Genomic DNA, 14879 nt, shown 5'->3' with positions numbered 1-14879 from the left:
AATCAACTTTAATTTTAAAAACTTTCTTTTTCTAAATTTATTTTCAATCATATATTCTCAATCATATCCTTTCAACCACATTTTTTCAAAATTAATTTTCAATCATATCTTTTTAATTTCTAATTTCAAAATCTTTTTCAAAATCACTTAATTTCTTTCCCAATCTTAGTTTTCAAAAATCAATTACCAAATTTCCAAAATTTCTTACCTTAATTTTGAAAATTTCTTCCCCTCTTCTCACATCCTTCTATTTAAGGGACTAACACTCCTCCTCAAGGTGCAATTCGAACTCTATCCCTCTTGATAAGTTCGAATTCTCTTCTATCTACCTCCTCCTTCTATTCTTCTTTCCTCTGACACCTCAAGGAATCTCTATACTGTGACATAGAGGATTCCCTACTTTCTTGTTCTCTTTTCTTTCATATGAGCAGGAGCAAAGATAAAGGCATACTTGTTCAAGCTGATCCTGAACCTGAAAGGACCTTGAAGAGAAAGCTAAGAGAAGTTAAAGCATAACTCTCTCTAGAGGGCCTAACAGAGCTTTTCAAGGAAGAAGAAACAATGGCAGCTGAAAACAACAATGCCAACAATGCAAGAAAGGTGCTTGGTGACTTTACTGCACCTACTCCCGACTTCTATAGGAGAAGCATCTCAATCCCTGCCATTGGAGCAAACAACTTTGAGCTTAATCCTCAATTAATTTCTCTAATGCAACAGAATTACAAGTTTCATAGACTTCCATTGGAAGATCCTCATCAGTTCTTAGCTGAATTCTTGCAAATCTGTGACACTGTCAAGACCAATGGGGTTGACCCTGAAGTCTACAGACTTATGCTCTTCCCTTTTGCTGTAAGACACATAGCTAGGACATGGTTAGACTCACAACCTAAAGAAAGCCTGAACTCTTGGGAAAAGCTAGTCAATGCCTTCTTGGCTTCAAAAATCTAGTAAGCTTAGAGTGCAAGTCCAAACCTTCAGACAGAAGGAAGGTGAATCCCTCTATGAAGCTTGGGAAAGATACAAGCAATTAATCAGAAGGTGCCCTTCTGACATGCTTTCAGAATGGAGCATCATAGGTATCTTCTATGATGGTCTGTCTGAACTATCCAAGATGTTATTGGACAGCTCTGCTGGAGGATCTCTTCATCTGAAGAAGACGCCTGCAGAAGCTCAGGAACTCATTGAGATGGTTGTAAATAACCAATTCATGTACACTTCTAAAAGGAACCCTGTGAATAATGGGACAAATCAGAAGAAAGGAGTTCTTGAGATTGATACTCTGAATGCCATACTAGCTCAGAATAAAATATTGACTCAGCAAGTCAATATGATTTCTTAAAGTCTGTATGGAATGCAAGCTGCACCAGGCAGTACTAAGGAAGCTTCATCTGAAGAAGAAGCTTATGATCCTAAGAACCCAGCAATGGAAGAGGTGAATTACATGGGAGAACCCTATGGAAACACCTATAATCCTTCATGGAGAAATCATCCAAATCTCTAACGGAAGGACCAACAGAGGCCTCAACAAGGCTTCAATAACAATAATGGTGGAAGAAACAGGTTTAGCAATAGCAAACCTTTTCCATCATCTTCTCAGCAATAGACAGAGAATTCTAAGCAGAGCCACTCTGAATTAGCAACTGTAGTCTCTGATTTAATTAAAACTACTCAAAGTTTCATGACTGAAACAAGGTCCTCCATTAAAAATTTGGAGGCACAAGTGGGTCAGCTGAGTAAGAAAATTACTGAACTCCCTCCTAGTACTCTCCCAAGCAATACAGAAGAGAATCCAAAAAGAGAGTGCAAGGCCATAACCACAACCCACACGGCCGAACCTGGAGAGGAGGAAGAGGCAGTGATCTCTACTGAGGAAGACCTCAATGGACGTCCACTGGCCTCCATGGAGTTTCCTGATGAAGAACCATGGGAATCTGAGGCTCACACAGAGACCATAGAGATTCCATTGAATTTACTTCTGCCATTCATGAGCTCTGATGAGTATTCTTCCTCTGAAGAGGATGAAGATGTTACTGAAGAGCAAGTTGCTAAGTACTTTGGAGCAATCATGAAGCTAAATGCCAAGTTATTTGGTAATGAGACTTGGGAGGATGAACCTCCATTGCTCATCAAAGAACTGGATGACCATAGGCACCATGACCTTTGAGAAGGCTCTGTGTGACCTAGGGTCAAGTATAAACCTCATGCCTCTCTCTGTAATGGAGAAGCTAGGGATCATTGAGGTATAAGCTGCTAGAATCTCACTAGAGATGGCAGACAATTCAAAGAAACAGGCTTATAGACTTGTAGAGGATGTCTTGGTAAAGGTTGAAGGCCATTACATCCCTGCTGACTTCATAATCTTAGAGACTGGGAAGTGTATAGATGAATCCATCATCCTTGGCAGACCCTTCCTAGCCACAGCAAAAGTTGTGATTGATGTTGACAGAGGAGAATTGGTCCTTCAAGTGAATAAGGACTCCCTTGTGTTTAAAGCTCAAGGATCTCCCTCTGTAACCATGGAGAAGAAGCATGAAAAGTTTCTCTCAATGCAGAGTCAAACAAAATCCCCACATTCAAACTCTAAGTTTGGTGTTGGGAGGCCACAACCAAACTCTAAGTTTGGTGTTGAGAGGCCTGATGAGACGCAGAAGCTGGTGAATTAAAAATTATTAAAATGGTTACGTTGCAAGTATAGTTCTTAACTCACCGAAAATTTGCCTATCAATTTAGAAGTATGTCACAGAGAGTCTGAATTAAAAATTACTGGGAGTTTTAAGTCTCAGGTCGTCTCCCAACGAGTTGCAGAAAAGTGTGCTATCTTATTGTTCAAAGAAGTTGAGTTAAGTAAATTAGGATTTAAATTGAGGAAATTTAATTAATATGAGTAAAAGCCTTGACTGGGAGTTGATTGGTTGGAATTTCTACTATTGATGGAGTGATTGTAAGATTAATTTATAATTAATAGTTGTTCTGTTTGGTTATCCTTTACTAGGTAAGGGAAAGTCAAACAAGTTGGAATGCCAGATCTGTTCACAAGTTGCAACCCACTTAGTTCAAAGGGATTGGCGTTGGTGACAGGATAGCAATCCAACATTTAACTCAATTATAAATTTTTCCTTCAATCCTTCCAACTCAAGAGTTCCTTTTAATCAACTCCCCATCAAGTAAAGAAACTACTCACGCATTGTAAATAATAAATCCATAGCACATGAAAGGGAATTAAAAGAAGACATGATTATTGGAATTGAAATTGAATTAAAAAGAAATAATCCTTGCATTAATTAATCATAAAATTATTCAAATAACAAAACTGAACAAAACAAAGAACATGAAAGAATGAAACCAAGTTAAGAAAACGAACTAGAATGACGAAGTCTTGATGATGAAATAACTCTCCTCATTGTTCCAATGCTAAGATCAATTGAAAATTAAAAATTCTAAAACCTAGAGAGAAAAACCTAAGAGAGTAAAACTAGATCTAAAACTATCTCCGAATGAATGTGTTGTTTGTTTCTGCATATTCTCTGACTCTAGTCTGCTGTTCCGAGTCGAGAACTGGGTCGAAATAGGGTCCAAAATCGCCCCCAGTGAATTCTGCAGATTATGCAGATCGCACATATCACGCGATCGCGTCATCCATGCGGACGCATCACTTGCGCTTTTTCCTCGCCACGCGTTCGCGTCGTCCACGCTACCGCGTCGCTTGGGCTATCCAATCTGTGCGGCCGCGTGAGCCATGCAGTCGCGTCGCTGCGATTTGCTCTCCTTCACGCGGTCGCGTGAGCCATGCGACCGTGTCACTTCTCGCTGGTTATCTCCTCAAATTCTTGTGTTTTTTCCATTTTTGCTAGCTTCCTTCCCAATCTCCAACTCATTCATGCCCTATAAAATCTGAAACACTTAACACACAGATCACGGCATCGAATGGAATAAAAGAGAATTAAAATTAAATAATTAAAGTCTCTAGGAAGCAGTTTTCAAACATGTAATAAATTCCAGAAAGAAATCTAATATGCATGCTAATTTAATGAATAAGTGGGTAAGGATCATGATAAAACCACATAATTAAACGTAATATAAACCATAAAATAGTGGTTTATCAACCTCCCCACACTTAAACATTAGCATTTCCTCATGCTTAATTGAAGGAGATAAGGAAATAAGTATGAACATGTAGAAACTCATGAAATGCAATGCAAACCTATATATATATATAAATAAATGCAACTATATGGTTCTTGCCCACTTGATCAAAAGTAAATAAGCTCTTCAAAACAATTACAAATCAAATTCCACTAATTCTATCATTATACAATAAAATGGATAATAGTGCAAGAAGATAGCTCATGAAAGCAGGGAACATGAAAATTCAAGTATTGAACCCTAACTGATAATGTATGTACGCTCTAATCTCTAGTGTATAGGGTGATCACTCTATCCTTCTCTAATCATGCTTTCTAACTTTTGTTCTTCTCTTAACCAATCAACAACAGTTAATATACCAATGCAAACATCATGAGGTCTTTTCAAGGTTGTAATGGGGCTGAGGTAAAAGTAAGGATGTATATATATATAAGGCTAAGTGAGCTAACAAAGTGAATCTTTGATTTGTCTAAGATCTCACCTAACATATACATACTTTATACAAGTTTAAAATCACACCTAGCTACCCATAATTCCCACTTTTGTATGATTCCCATACTCATGTACCAAATTTTTCTTTTTAATTTATCACATGTGCATTGATTAACATTAACATTGGGGTAATTTTTGTCCCCTTATATATATATTTAATTCATAAAAGCAAACATAACGTATCAATACACATAGATTCTTCATTATTTTCTAATTTGGTTTTTCTTTTCATGAGTAGGTTCCCAAATTCCCAATATTCAAATAAATTAAATACATTCCCTCATTACCCAATGTTCCCACACTTTAGTTGATACACAGTTTCTATCTTAAGCTAACCAAAGATTCACTTGAGATTTTTAATTTGTTTTTCTGCTTAAGGCTAGTAATGTGGTTATAGAACAAGAGGGGATTAAAAGTTCAAGGGGCTAACAAAGGTGATGTAAAAGGTAGGCTTATTTGGGATAAGTGAGTTAATAACAAAATAATGGCCTCAGTCATGTGCAAGCATGTGAATATAATAAATATTGGACATATAAGATAAAACAAAATATAGATTACAATCGTAGAGAAGTAAACACACAAGAATGAAATAATTATGGCTAAATAATGTAACCATAGATAAAGGCTCAAATCTTTCACAGGTTGCGTGTTCTTTAATTCAAATATCATGTTCCAAATACAACTCAAGCAAATTTATCATAAAAATTTTTTGAAAAAATTAGTGAAATTTTGTTCCAAAGATAGATTTTTAAACGAAACTTATTCTCTTTTTAATCAAGTAGAACATGCATGCAACTATCCTAACCTACGCAATTTATTCTATTCTATAAAGGAAAGAAAATCTAACTAAAATATCCTAATTATTGGTGCTAGCGAAGAAAAATTACCTCCGGAAGTCAGGTACTGACCAACCTCCCCACACTTAAGGCTTTGCACCGTCCTCGGTGCCATTTGTCAGGAACAGGGGTGGGCTGGTAGCAGTATCTCCATCATCGGGACCATCATGGCTCCCTGTGCTAGTAAAGGAAGTGGAATCCGGGGAATCTGAGTCTCTGAAGTGTCCCTTGAGTAGCCCCTTGAGGTGTTTGAATCGGCACTCGTTATGGTGCTCTCTCATCTTTGCTTTCTGTTCTTGCCGATCCAACCGTTCGATTATCTGCTGGAGCAAATTCTCAGTTGTAGATGCTTGTGGTGTTGAAGAAGGATTATCTTCAACTGGAGCAGTAGGAAGGCTTGTAGTGGCTGCTGAGAGTCTGAGGTATTTCCCATTAGGGACATACTGATCATCTCGTGGAAGCACGGCTTTGGTGTCCCCAGCTCTGTAGGAGACTCCGGCTGCTGAGACAAGATCTGAGACCAAGGCGGGGAAAGGTAAGTTGCCCACAATTTTTATGTGTTCCATAGCATTCCGGATATGTCTTGAGAGATTCAGAGGTTGGTCTGTAAGGATGCACCATAGTAGAACAGCCATGTCCGCAGTGAAGGAGGACTCATGAGTGCTCAGAAAGATGTAATGGGACATGATCTGTGCCCATACGCGAGCCTCCAAGGTAAGTGCTGAAGCGAAGATTCCCTTAGGGCGGGTACGGTGGTATCCGTAGATCCAACGGCTGCCAGGTGCTGTGATGATTCCGAGAACAGAGTCCCAGTCAAATTGGTATCTCTGGCGCTGAAGGGCGGCTTCTTGAAAAGCGTCCATTCCTGCTGAAATAGGGGGAAGACTCAGAGCTTGTTGAATGGCCTCTTCTGTGATGGGGACTTGCTTCTGCCTGACATAAACAGACTGCAGGGTCGGCATGTAGAAGTTGGAGTAGAACTCAACTACCCAAGAAAGATTGACCTGCCTTGGCTGTCTCCGTAGGAAACCCCATTGTCTTCGCTCAATTTGCAGCTCAACAAAGGTGGCAATATTGGATGGGAGGATAAGAAGGTATTCATTGTTATAGTTCCTTTCTGCCAGGATAGGGAACATCTGCTCACAGTAGCGATTGGAAAATCGCGCAGTGTCCTCTGCTGGAAAGACTTTCTCCTTTTCATCAACCTTTATTATCCTCTTAACTCGTTTTGTTGAGGGCTTGACTGCAGTTGAAGAAGGCTCTGCCACTAATGCTCTTTTAGTTCCTCTTCTTGTTGGTGGTTTGGAAGTTGCTTTCTCCTTTCCTTTCTTGGTGGCCATCCTGCACCAATCCAGCATCACTCTCGCACAGAATGTTACTGTGCACCCTTTTACATCGAAAACTCAGGGCACGCGGCCGCGTGGGGCACGCGGTCGCGTGGGAGGCCATGATTCCCATGCTATAAGGGAGGAGTAAGAAAGACAAGGAAGAGACATAGAGGAGCTCAAGAGCACCATTGGTTCTTCAAGGAGAGGAAGATGCCACCCTCACTAAGGTGGACTCATTCCTTAATCTCCTTGTCTATTTATTTTCCTGTTTTTCGGTTTTTGAGCCTTATGTTTTATTTATGTTTGTGTCTTTATTACATGATCATTAGTATTTAAGTGTCTATGCCTTAAAGTTATGAATGTCCTATGAATCCATCACCTCTCTTAAATGAAAAATGTTTTAATTACAAAAGAACAAGAAGTACATGGTTTCGAATTCATCCATGAAACTAGTTTAATTATTTTGATGTGGTGACAATACTTTTTGTTTTCTGAATGAATGCTTGAACAGTGCATATGTCTTTTGAAATTGTTGTTTATGAATGTTAAATATGTTGGCTCTTGAAAGAATGATGAACAGGAGAAATGTTATTAGATAATCTAAAAAATCATAAAAATGATTCTTGAAGCAAGAAAAATCAGTGAATACAGAAAGCTTACGAAAAAAATGGCGAAAAAAAGAGAAAGATAAAGAAAAAGCAAGCAGAAAAAGCCAAAAGCTCTTAAAACCAAAAGGCAAGAGCAAAAAGCCAGTAGCCCTTAAAACCAAAAGGTAAGGGTAATAAAAAGGATCCAAGGTTTTGAGCATCAGTGGATAGGAGGGCCTAAAGGAATAAAATCCTGGCCTAAGCGGCTAAACCAATCTGTCCCTAAGCATGTGCTTGTGGCGTGAAGGTGTCAAGTGAAAACTTGAGACTCAGCGGTTAAAGTCGAGGTCCAAAGCAAAAGAAGAATGTGCTTAAGAACCCTAGACACCTCTAATTGGGGACTTTAGCAAAGCTGAGTCACAATCTGAAAAAGGTTCACCCAGTTATGTGTCTGTGGCATTTATGTATCCGGTGGTAATACTGGAAAACAAAGTACTTAGGGCCACGGCCAAGACTCATAAAGTAGCTGTGTTCAAGAATTAACATACTGAACTAGGAGAATCAATAACACTATCTGAATTCTAAGTTCCTATAGAAGCCAATCATTCTGAACCTCAATGGATAAAGTGAGATGCCAAAACTATTCAAAAGGCAAAAAGCTACAAATCCCGCTCATCTGATTGGAGCTAAGTTTCATTGATATTTCGGAATCTATAGTATATTCTCTTCTTTTTATCCTATTTGATTTTCAGTTGCTTGGGGACAAGCAACAATTTATGTTTGGTGTTGTGATGAGCGGATAATTTATACACTTTTTGGTATTGTTTTTAGTATATTTTAGTATGATTTAATTAATTTTCATTATATTTTTTTTAATTTTTAATTAAAAATCACATTTCTGGAATTTACTATGAGTTTGTGTGTTTTTCTGTGATTTCAGGTAATTTCTGGCTGAAATTGAGGGACTTGAGCAAAAATCTGATTCAGGCTGAAAAAGGACTGCTGATGCTGTTGGATTCTGACCTCTCTGCACTCGGAATGGATTTTCTGGAGCTACAGAACTTCAAATGGCGCGCTCTTAATTGAGTTGGAAAGTAGACATCCAGAGCTTTCCAGCAATATATAATAGTCCATACTTTTAATAAATATAGACGACGTAAACTGGCGTTCAACGCCAGTTCCATGCTGCATTCTGGAGTCAAACGCCAGAAACAGGTTGCAAAGTGGAGTTCAACGCCAGAAACAGGCTACAAACTGGCGTTCAACTCCAAGAGAAGCCTCTACACGTGTAAAGCTCAATGCTCAGCCCAAGCACACACCAAGTGGGCCCCAGAAGTGGATTTCTGCATCATTTACTCAATTCTGCAAACCCTAGTAACTAGTTTAGTATAAATAGGACTTTTTACTATTATGTTTATATCTTTGGATCATCTTTGATTAGTTTTTATGCTATCTTAGACTTTTGTGAGGGCTGGCCATTCGGCCATGCCTGAACATTTATCACTTGTGTATTTTCAACGGTAGAGTTTCTACACACCATAGATTAAGGTGTGGAGCTCTGCTGTTCCTCAAAGATTAATGCAAAGTACTACTGTTTTTCTATTCAATTCAACTTATTCCGCTTCTAAGATATTCATTCGCACTTCAATATGATGGATGTGATGATTGTGACAGTCATCATCATTCTCAACTTATGAACGCGTGCCTGACAACCACTTCCGTTCTACCTTAGAATTGAATGGATATCTCTTGGATATCTAATACAGGGGACCGAGTCTGAGTTATTAGTGTCTTCGTGGTATAAGTTAGAGTCCATGGACGGCCATTCTTGAGAATCCGGAAAGTCTAAACCTTGTCTGTGGTATTCCGAGTAGGATTCAGGGATTGAATGACTGTGACGAGCTTCAAACTCGCGAGTGCTGGGCGTAGTGACAGACGCAAAAGGATCAATGGATCCTATTCCAATATGATCGAGAACCAACAGATGATTAGCCATGCAGTGACAGCGCATTGGACCAGTTTCACTAAGAGGACAGGTGGCCATTGACAACGGTGATGCCTAACATACAGCTTGCCATGGAAAGGAGTAGGAATGATTGGATGAAGACAGCAGGAAAGCAGAGGTTCAGAGGAACGAAAGCATCTCTATATGCTTATCTGAAATTCTCACCAATGAATTACATAAGTATCTCTATCCTAATCTATGTTTTATTTATCTTTTAATTATTAAAACTCTATATCCATTTGAATCTGCCTGACTGAGATTTACAAAGTGACCATAGCTTGCTTCAAGCCGACAATCTCCGTGGGATCGACCCTTACTCATGTAAGGTTTGTTACTTGGACGACCCAGTGCACTTGCTGGTCAGTTGTGCGAAGTTGTGACAAAGAATTAAGATTATGAACGTGCGTATAAAGTTTTCAGCGTTGTTACTAAGGAATGGAACCGTCACAATTTCTGCGCACCACAAGCAGTCTGAATTCTCACTAAAGCGGCCAAACAACTTCCTAGACCCATTCAGTTGAGCTTTACACTAACCCTTGCAATTAAACTTTGAGCACATAACCATGTTGAACCTTGCTTGACAACTCCAACTACTAATCATCTTCCTTTTACGCTTAATGCCACAAAGAGCTCTAAGCTGATCATCTGTTTCAAGTAAAGCATATTCAAGTGAGCTAATTAAGCTTAGAGATGAAAGATTTACCCACTTGAATGAAGAAATGGATGGTGATGGCTTTAGGGGAGAGGTCTCCAACAGCATTGGCAAGGTGATTTCCAGCTCCAGTCCCTTGAGTTCTTCCTTGTCAACTTCTACCTCCTTACAAGTTTCTTCAATTTCAACCTCTTTCTCTTGGTAGCTTTCTTCCAATTTGATCTCTTCTTCATTATTCACCAAGGGCATGGGAGGTTGTGCTTCTTCTTCTTTAATTTTCATGTCAAGTCCAATGGGAGAGGATTCAATTGCAGATAAGAATTCATCAATGATTGAATCCATCTCTTGATCAACCTCTTTAAAGTCTTCAATCATGATATGCCTTGGAGGTTGTACACTCTCCTCAACATTAATTTTAAACATCCTTGAAGGAGGCTTTATAACTTGACTTTCCCATGGGGGTTCAGCATCTCCTAAGTCTTCAACCACTTCTTCCTCTTCAATAATTATAGCTTCCTTCACTTGTTCCAGTACAAAGTCATGCTCCGTACTGTCCACTGGAGTTTCTAGTATCTTCTTCATGCTACATTCTTCATTAGATTGTCCACATGAAGCCATGGGGGTTCCTTGAGTGTCCGAACGTAGAGAAGGTAATCTATTTATTGCTTGATTCAATTGGTGAAGTGTGGCATTAAATTTTTCAAACGTTTCCTTGAGTTGCTCCCTTAATTCTTGGGGCGATGGATATGGACATGGTGCATAGGTAGGTGGTGGTTCTTGGGAGTAATTGGGTTGGAATTTGGGTGGATAAGGGTTAGGGTCATATGGAGATGAATGGTGGTAGGGGGCTTGTGAGTGTGGTGGTTCAAAGGTATGTTGGAGAGGCGGTTCATAAGCATATGGTGGGCCTTGTTGGTAACTACAAGGGGGTCCACCATATCTATCCTTTTGGTATGCACCTCGGAATGGCTCTTGACCACAGCAGTTTGGTGGGAGTTGGTTGTTACGAAAGGGTCCACCATAACTGTCGTTTTGACATGCACTGTGGAATGGTCGTCGTCCATGGTAGTTTGGAGGGTGTTGTTGCTCAAAGGGTTGATCAGATCCTCGTGGCTCCTTCCATCTCTGATTGTTTTGACCTTGATGCATGTTCCTGTTATAATTTCTATTCCTTGCAACAGCATTGGAACCAAACTCAAAGCGATGGGGTGAGAACTCATAATAGCAAATAAAAATTAAAAATGAAAATAAAAACAAATTTAAATTAAAAGGTTATTGAAATTTTAATTTTGTAAAAGTCAACAATATAAGATAAAGTTTTGAAAAAGATTTAAATTTTGAATAGGTTTGATTTTTAAAATTTTAAATTTAAATTTTGAAATTTGAATTTTAGAATTTAAATATTGAAATTTGAAATTTGATTTTGAAATAAGATAAGATAAGATTTTGAAAAGGATATGATTTTTGAAAAAGATTTGAATTTTGAAAATTAAAACTAAGATAAGATAAGATAAAAATTTTAAAATAAAAAAATATGAAATTTCTTTTAAAAGGAAAATTCGAAAATCCAATTAAAATAAAGAGAAAATATATTTTTGAATTTAACGAGGAAAGAGAAAAATAATAAAATGATACGAAACTTAAAATTTTTACATCAAAACGAAGAAAACAACTAAGAACAACTTGAAGGTCAAGATGAACACGAAGAACAAATTTTTGAAATTTTTTTTAATAACTAAATAAAAAAACCAATAACCTCTTAATTTATGAAAAAGAAAAAATAAGAACAAAAATAAAAATAAATAAACAAGCAAAAAGCAAATATTTACAATAACCAATAATAAGGCACACGTTTGCAATTCCCCGGCAACGGCGCCATTTTGAAGAGAGAACTTTTGCGTGGTCTAGAAATTCGCAGATAAATCCTCGTTGCAGGTATAGCTTCTAAACCAACAAAAGTCCTTTCTTACAAACATTTTGGTTGTCACAAGTAACAAACCCCTTTAAAATTTATAACCGAAGTATCCAAACCTCGGGTCGTCTTCTCAAGGAATTGCAGAGAGGTGTTCTTATTATTGGTTATGAAAAAGTGTGTTTTGGGGTTTTTGATTAAGATAAAAAGCTAGAATAGCAATGGCAGAGGAAATAAAATAATAACAATAAAAAGCCTTGATAAGGAGAGATTAATCGGAAGTTCTATCCTTGTTGGATTTTTCTCAAGATCAATTGATAATTGATAGTTGCCTCTACTTAGTTATCCTTTACCAAGTAAAGTAAAAGAAAGTCAAGTAAGTTGGAAGTCTACTTCTATTCACAAGTTCTAATCCTCTCCCTTGGGAAGGATTAGCGTTAGTGACTAGAGAGCCAGCCAACAACGAACCCAATTATAATTTAACTCTTGAGTAATTCAACTCAAGGGTCTCTAAATATTAATCAACTCCAAAATCAAGTTAGGATCTAACTTAGAACATCAGTTAATAACAAACAATAGAAGAAGTGATAAATCTGAAATACCTCAAATTGTATTAAATAAAAGAAATCAGGTTAAACATGAGAATTCATGAACCAAATTGGAAAAAATAAATAAAAGGAACATTGAACCTGGAATTGAGAAGAAATAGTTCTTAATCCTTTAAGAGAAATCCTAATCCTAAATCCTAAGAGAGAGGAGAGAACCTCTCTCTCTAAAAACTACATCTAAATTATAAAAAGTGAATAATGGAAGACATGTTAATGAATGGATGCATTCCCCCACTTTATAGCCTCTAATCTATGTTTTCTGGGCTGAAAACTGGGTCAAAAACAGCCCAGAAATTGCCCCCAGCGTATTTTGGTATGTACAGGTCGCGGGAGCGTCGTCCACGCATTTGCGTGGATTGCGTTTCTGCCAGGTCATGCGTCTGCGTGATCCACACGTTCGCGTCGCCTAGCTTCGGGGCAGCTATAGCAGATTATATATCAAATCGAAGCCCTAGACGTTAGCTTTCCAACGCAACTGGAACCGCATCATTTGGACCTCTATAGCTCAAGTTATGGTCGTTTGAGTGCCAGAAGGTCAGACTGGACAGCTTTAGCAGTTCCTTCAGTTTCTTGTATTCCTTCCACTTTTGCATGCTTCCTTTCCATCCTCCAAGTCATTCATGTCCTGTAATCTCTGAAATAACTTAACACACATATCAAAGCATCGAATGGTAATAAGAGAGGATTAATATTAGAAAATATAAGATCAAAGAAGCATGTTTTCAATCATAGCACAAATTCTGGGAAGGAATTGTAAAACCATGCAAATAGTATAAATAAGTGGGTCAAGAGTTGATAAAAACCACTCAATTGAGCATAAGATAAACCATAAAATAGTGAGGCACAGCGTTAGCATAAAACTCCCTCACCATGCTCTCTACTACCTTCCTTGTTGGGTTGCATAGGAGTGACCATCCTCTACTGTTGATATCAATGTTGATTTTAGGATGCTCTTTCCTCCCTAATTGGAACCCAACTTCTGGAATGATCTTCCTCTCACTCACCCAACCATAGAATTGATTATGGTTGAATGCGGAGAGAAACTTGTATTCGTTGAAAGAGCTTAAGGATCCAGAGGTTGGTTCCTTGGTTTTTCTTTTCTTTGAGGCTGAGCTTTTTGGTGGTGCCATTAGGTTGAGAGAGTGTGTTTAAAAAAATTTGGGGGAGGTTGCAAGAGAGGCAAGCAAAATAAGGTTTTGCTCCAACACCAAAATTAGGACTTGATTGTTCCAATCAAGAGAAAGGGAAAAGAAGTAGGGGAAGAGAGGTAGTAGAAGACAAAAAGAGAAAGGGAGAAGAAGGGTGTATGGATTCTCTTCGTGTGTGATCAGGGGTTTGGAGTGGGAGAAGAATTGGGAGTGTGAGGCTTTTATAAGGGGTGAAGGGTGTGATTCGAATGGTGGGAAATAAAAAGGGTTAAATATTTTCCCACTTGGGGAGTGGCGCCTAGCGTGGGAAGAGGCGCCAACTCTTATCTCACTATGCCTTCTGGATGTGTTGAGTTCCAAAGTGTAAGTACACTTTGACTTCCTTGTTTTGTGAGTTATTCACCATGTGGGTCCCATCTTTTCTCCTGAAATTGAAACTGAAACCCATTAGTAATGATAAAAGAATCCTTCACATTCCTTCTTATCATGGTTAATTCGGATTGCAACTGACGGGTGTCCCTTGGGGCACGAAACTTAATCCTTTAGCATCTTAATAAATTGGTTCCATCATTGTGTATTTAATGTGTTCATAAGGATAAAATAACTCCAATCTTTTTATTTTCTTTTGATTCCAACCTCCGCTGAACACATTAAACCACATTCATGTTCTTTCCCAAAACATTAAGTGCTTTCAAATTAGGTAAACTTGGGCTTGCTAGGTGATCTTTGGTGGTGGCCACACCAAACTTAATCTCTGGGCTCGATAAACCACTATTTCATGGTTTATCTTGTGCTCAATTGAGTGGATTTTATCAACTCTTTACCCACTTATTCATACTATTTGCATGGTTTTACATTTGCCTTCCTAATTATGTGCTTTGATTGAAAACATGCTTCTTTGATCTTATATTTGCTTATTATTAATCCTCTCTTATTACTATTAGATGTCTTGATATGTGTGTTAAGTGTTTTCAGATATTATAAGGCAGGAATGGCTTAGAGGATGGGAAGAAAACATGCAAAAGTGGAAGGAATGCAAGAAGTTGGAGAAATTGCTAAGCTGTCCAGCCTGACCTCTCTGCACTCAAACGGCTATAAATTTAGCTATAGAGGTTCAAATGATGCGGTTCTAGTTGCGTTAGAAACCTAACGTCTGGAGCTTCGATTT

The 14879-nt window shown here is 38.2% G+C and overlaps 1 non-coding gene across 1 annotated transcript; it reads right to left on the bottom strand.

The window, feature by feature from the left end:
* Positions 1-949: 949 nt before the first annotated feature.
* Positions 950-1057, bottom strand: LOC112761585 (small nucleolar RNA R71). Its single transcript, XR_003181973.1, has one exon. It is a non-coding gene; the product is annotated as a small nucleolar RNA R71 (small nucleolar RNA).
* Positions 1058-14879: the final 13822 nt, after the last annotated feature.

Source organism: Arachis hypogaea, chromosome 16 (genome assembly GCF_003086295.3).
Source record: "Arachis hypogaea cultivar Tifrunner chromosome 16, arahy.Tifrunner.gnm2.J5K5, whole genome shotgun sequence".
Classification (NCBI taxonomy): Eukaryota; Viridiplantae; Streptophyta; class Magnoliopsida; order Fabales; family Fabaceae; genus Arachis; species Arachis hypogaea.
This window is presented reverse-complemented; position numbering and strand designations above follow the sequence as displayed.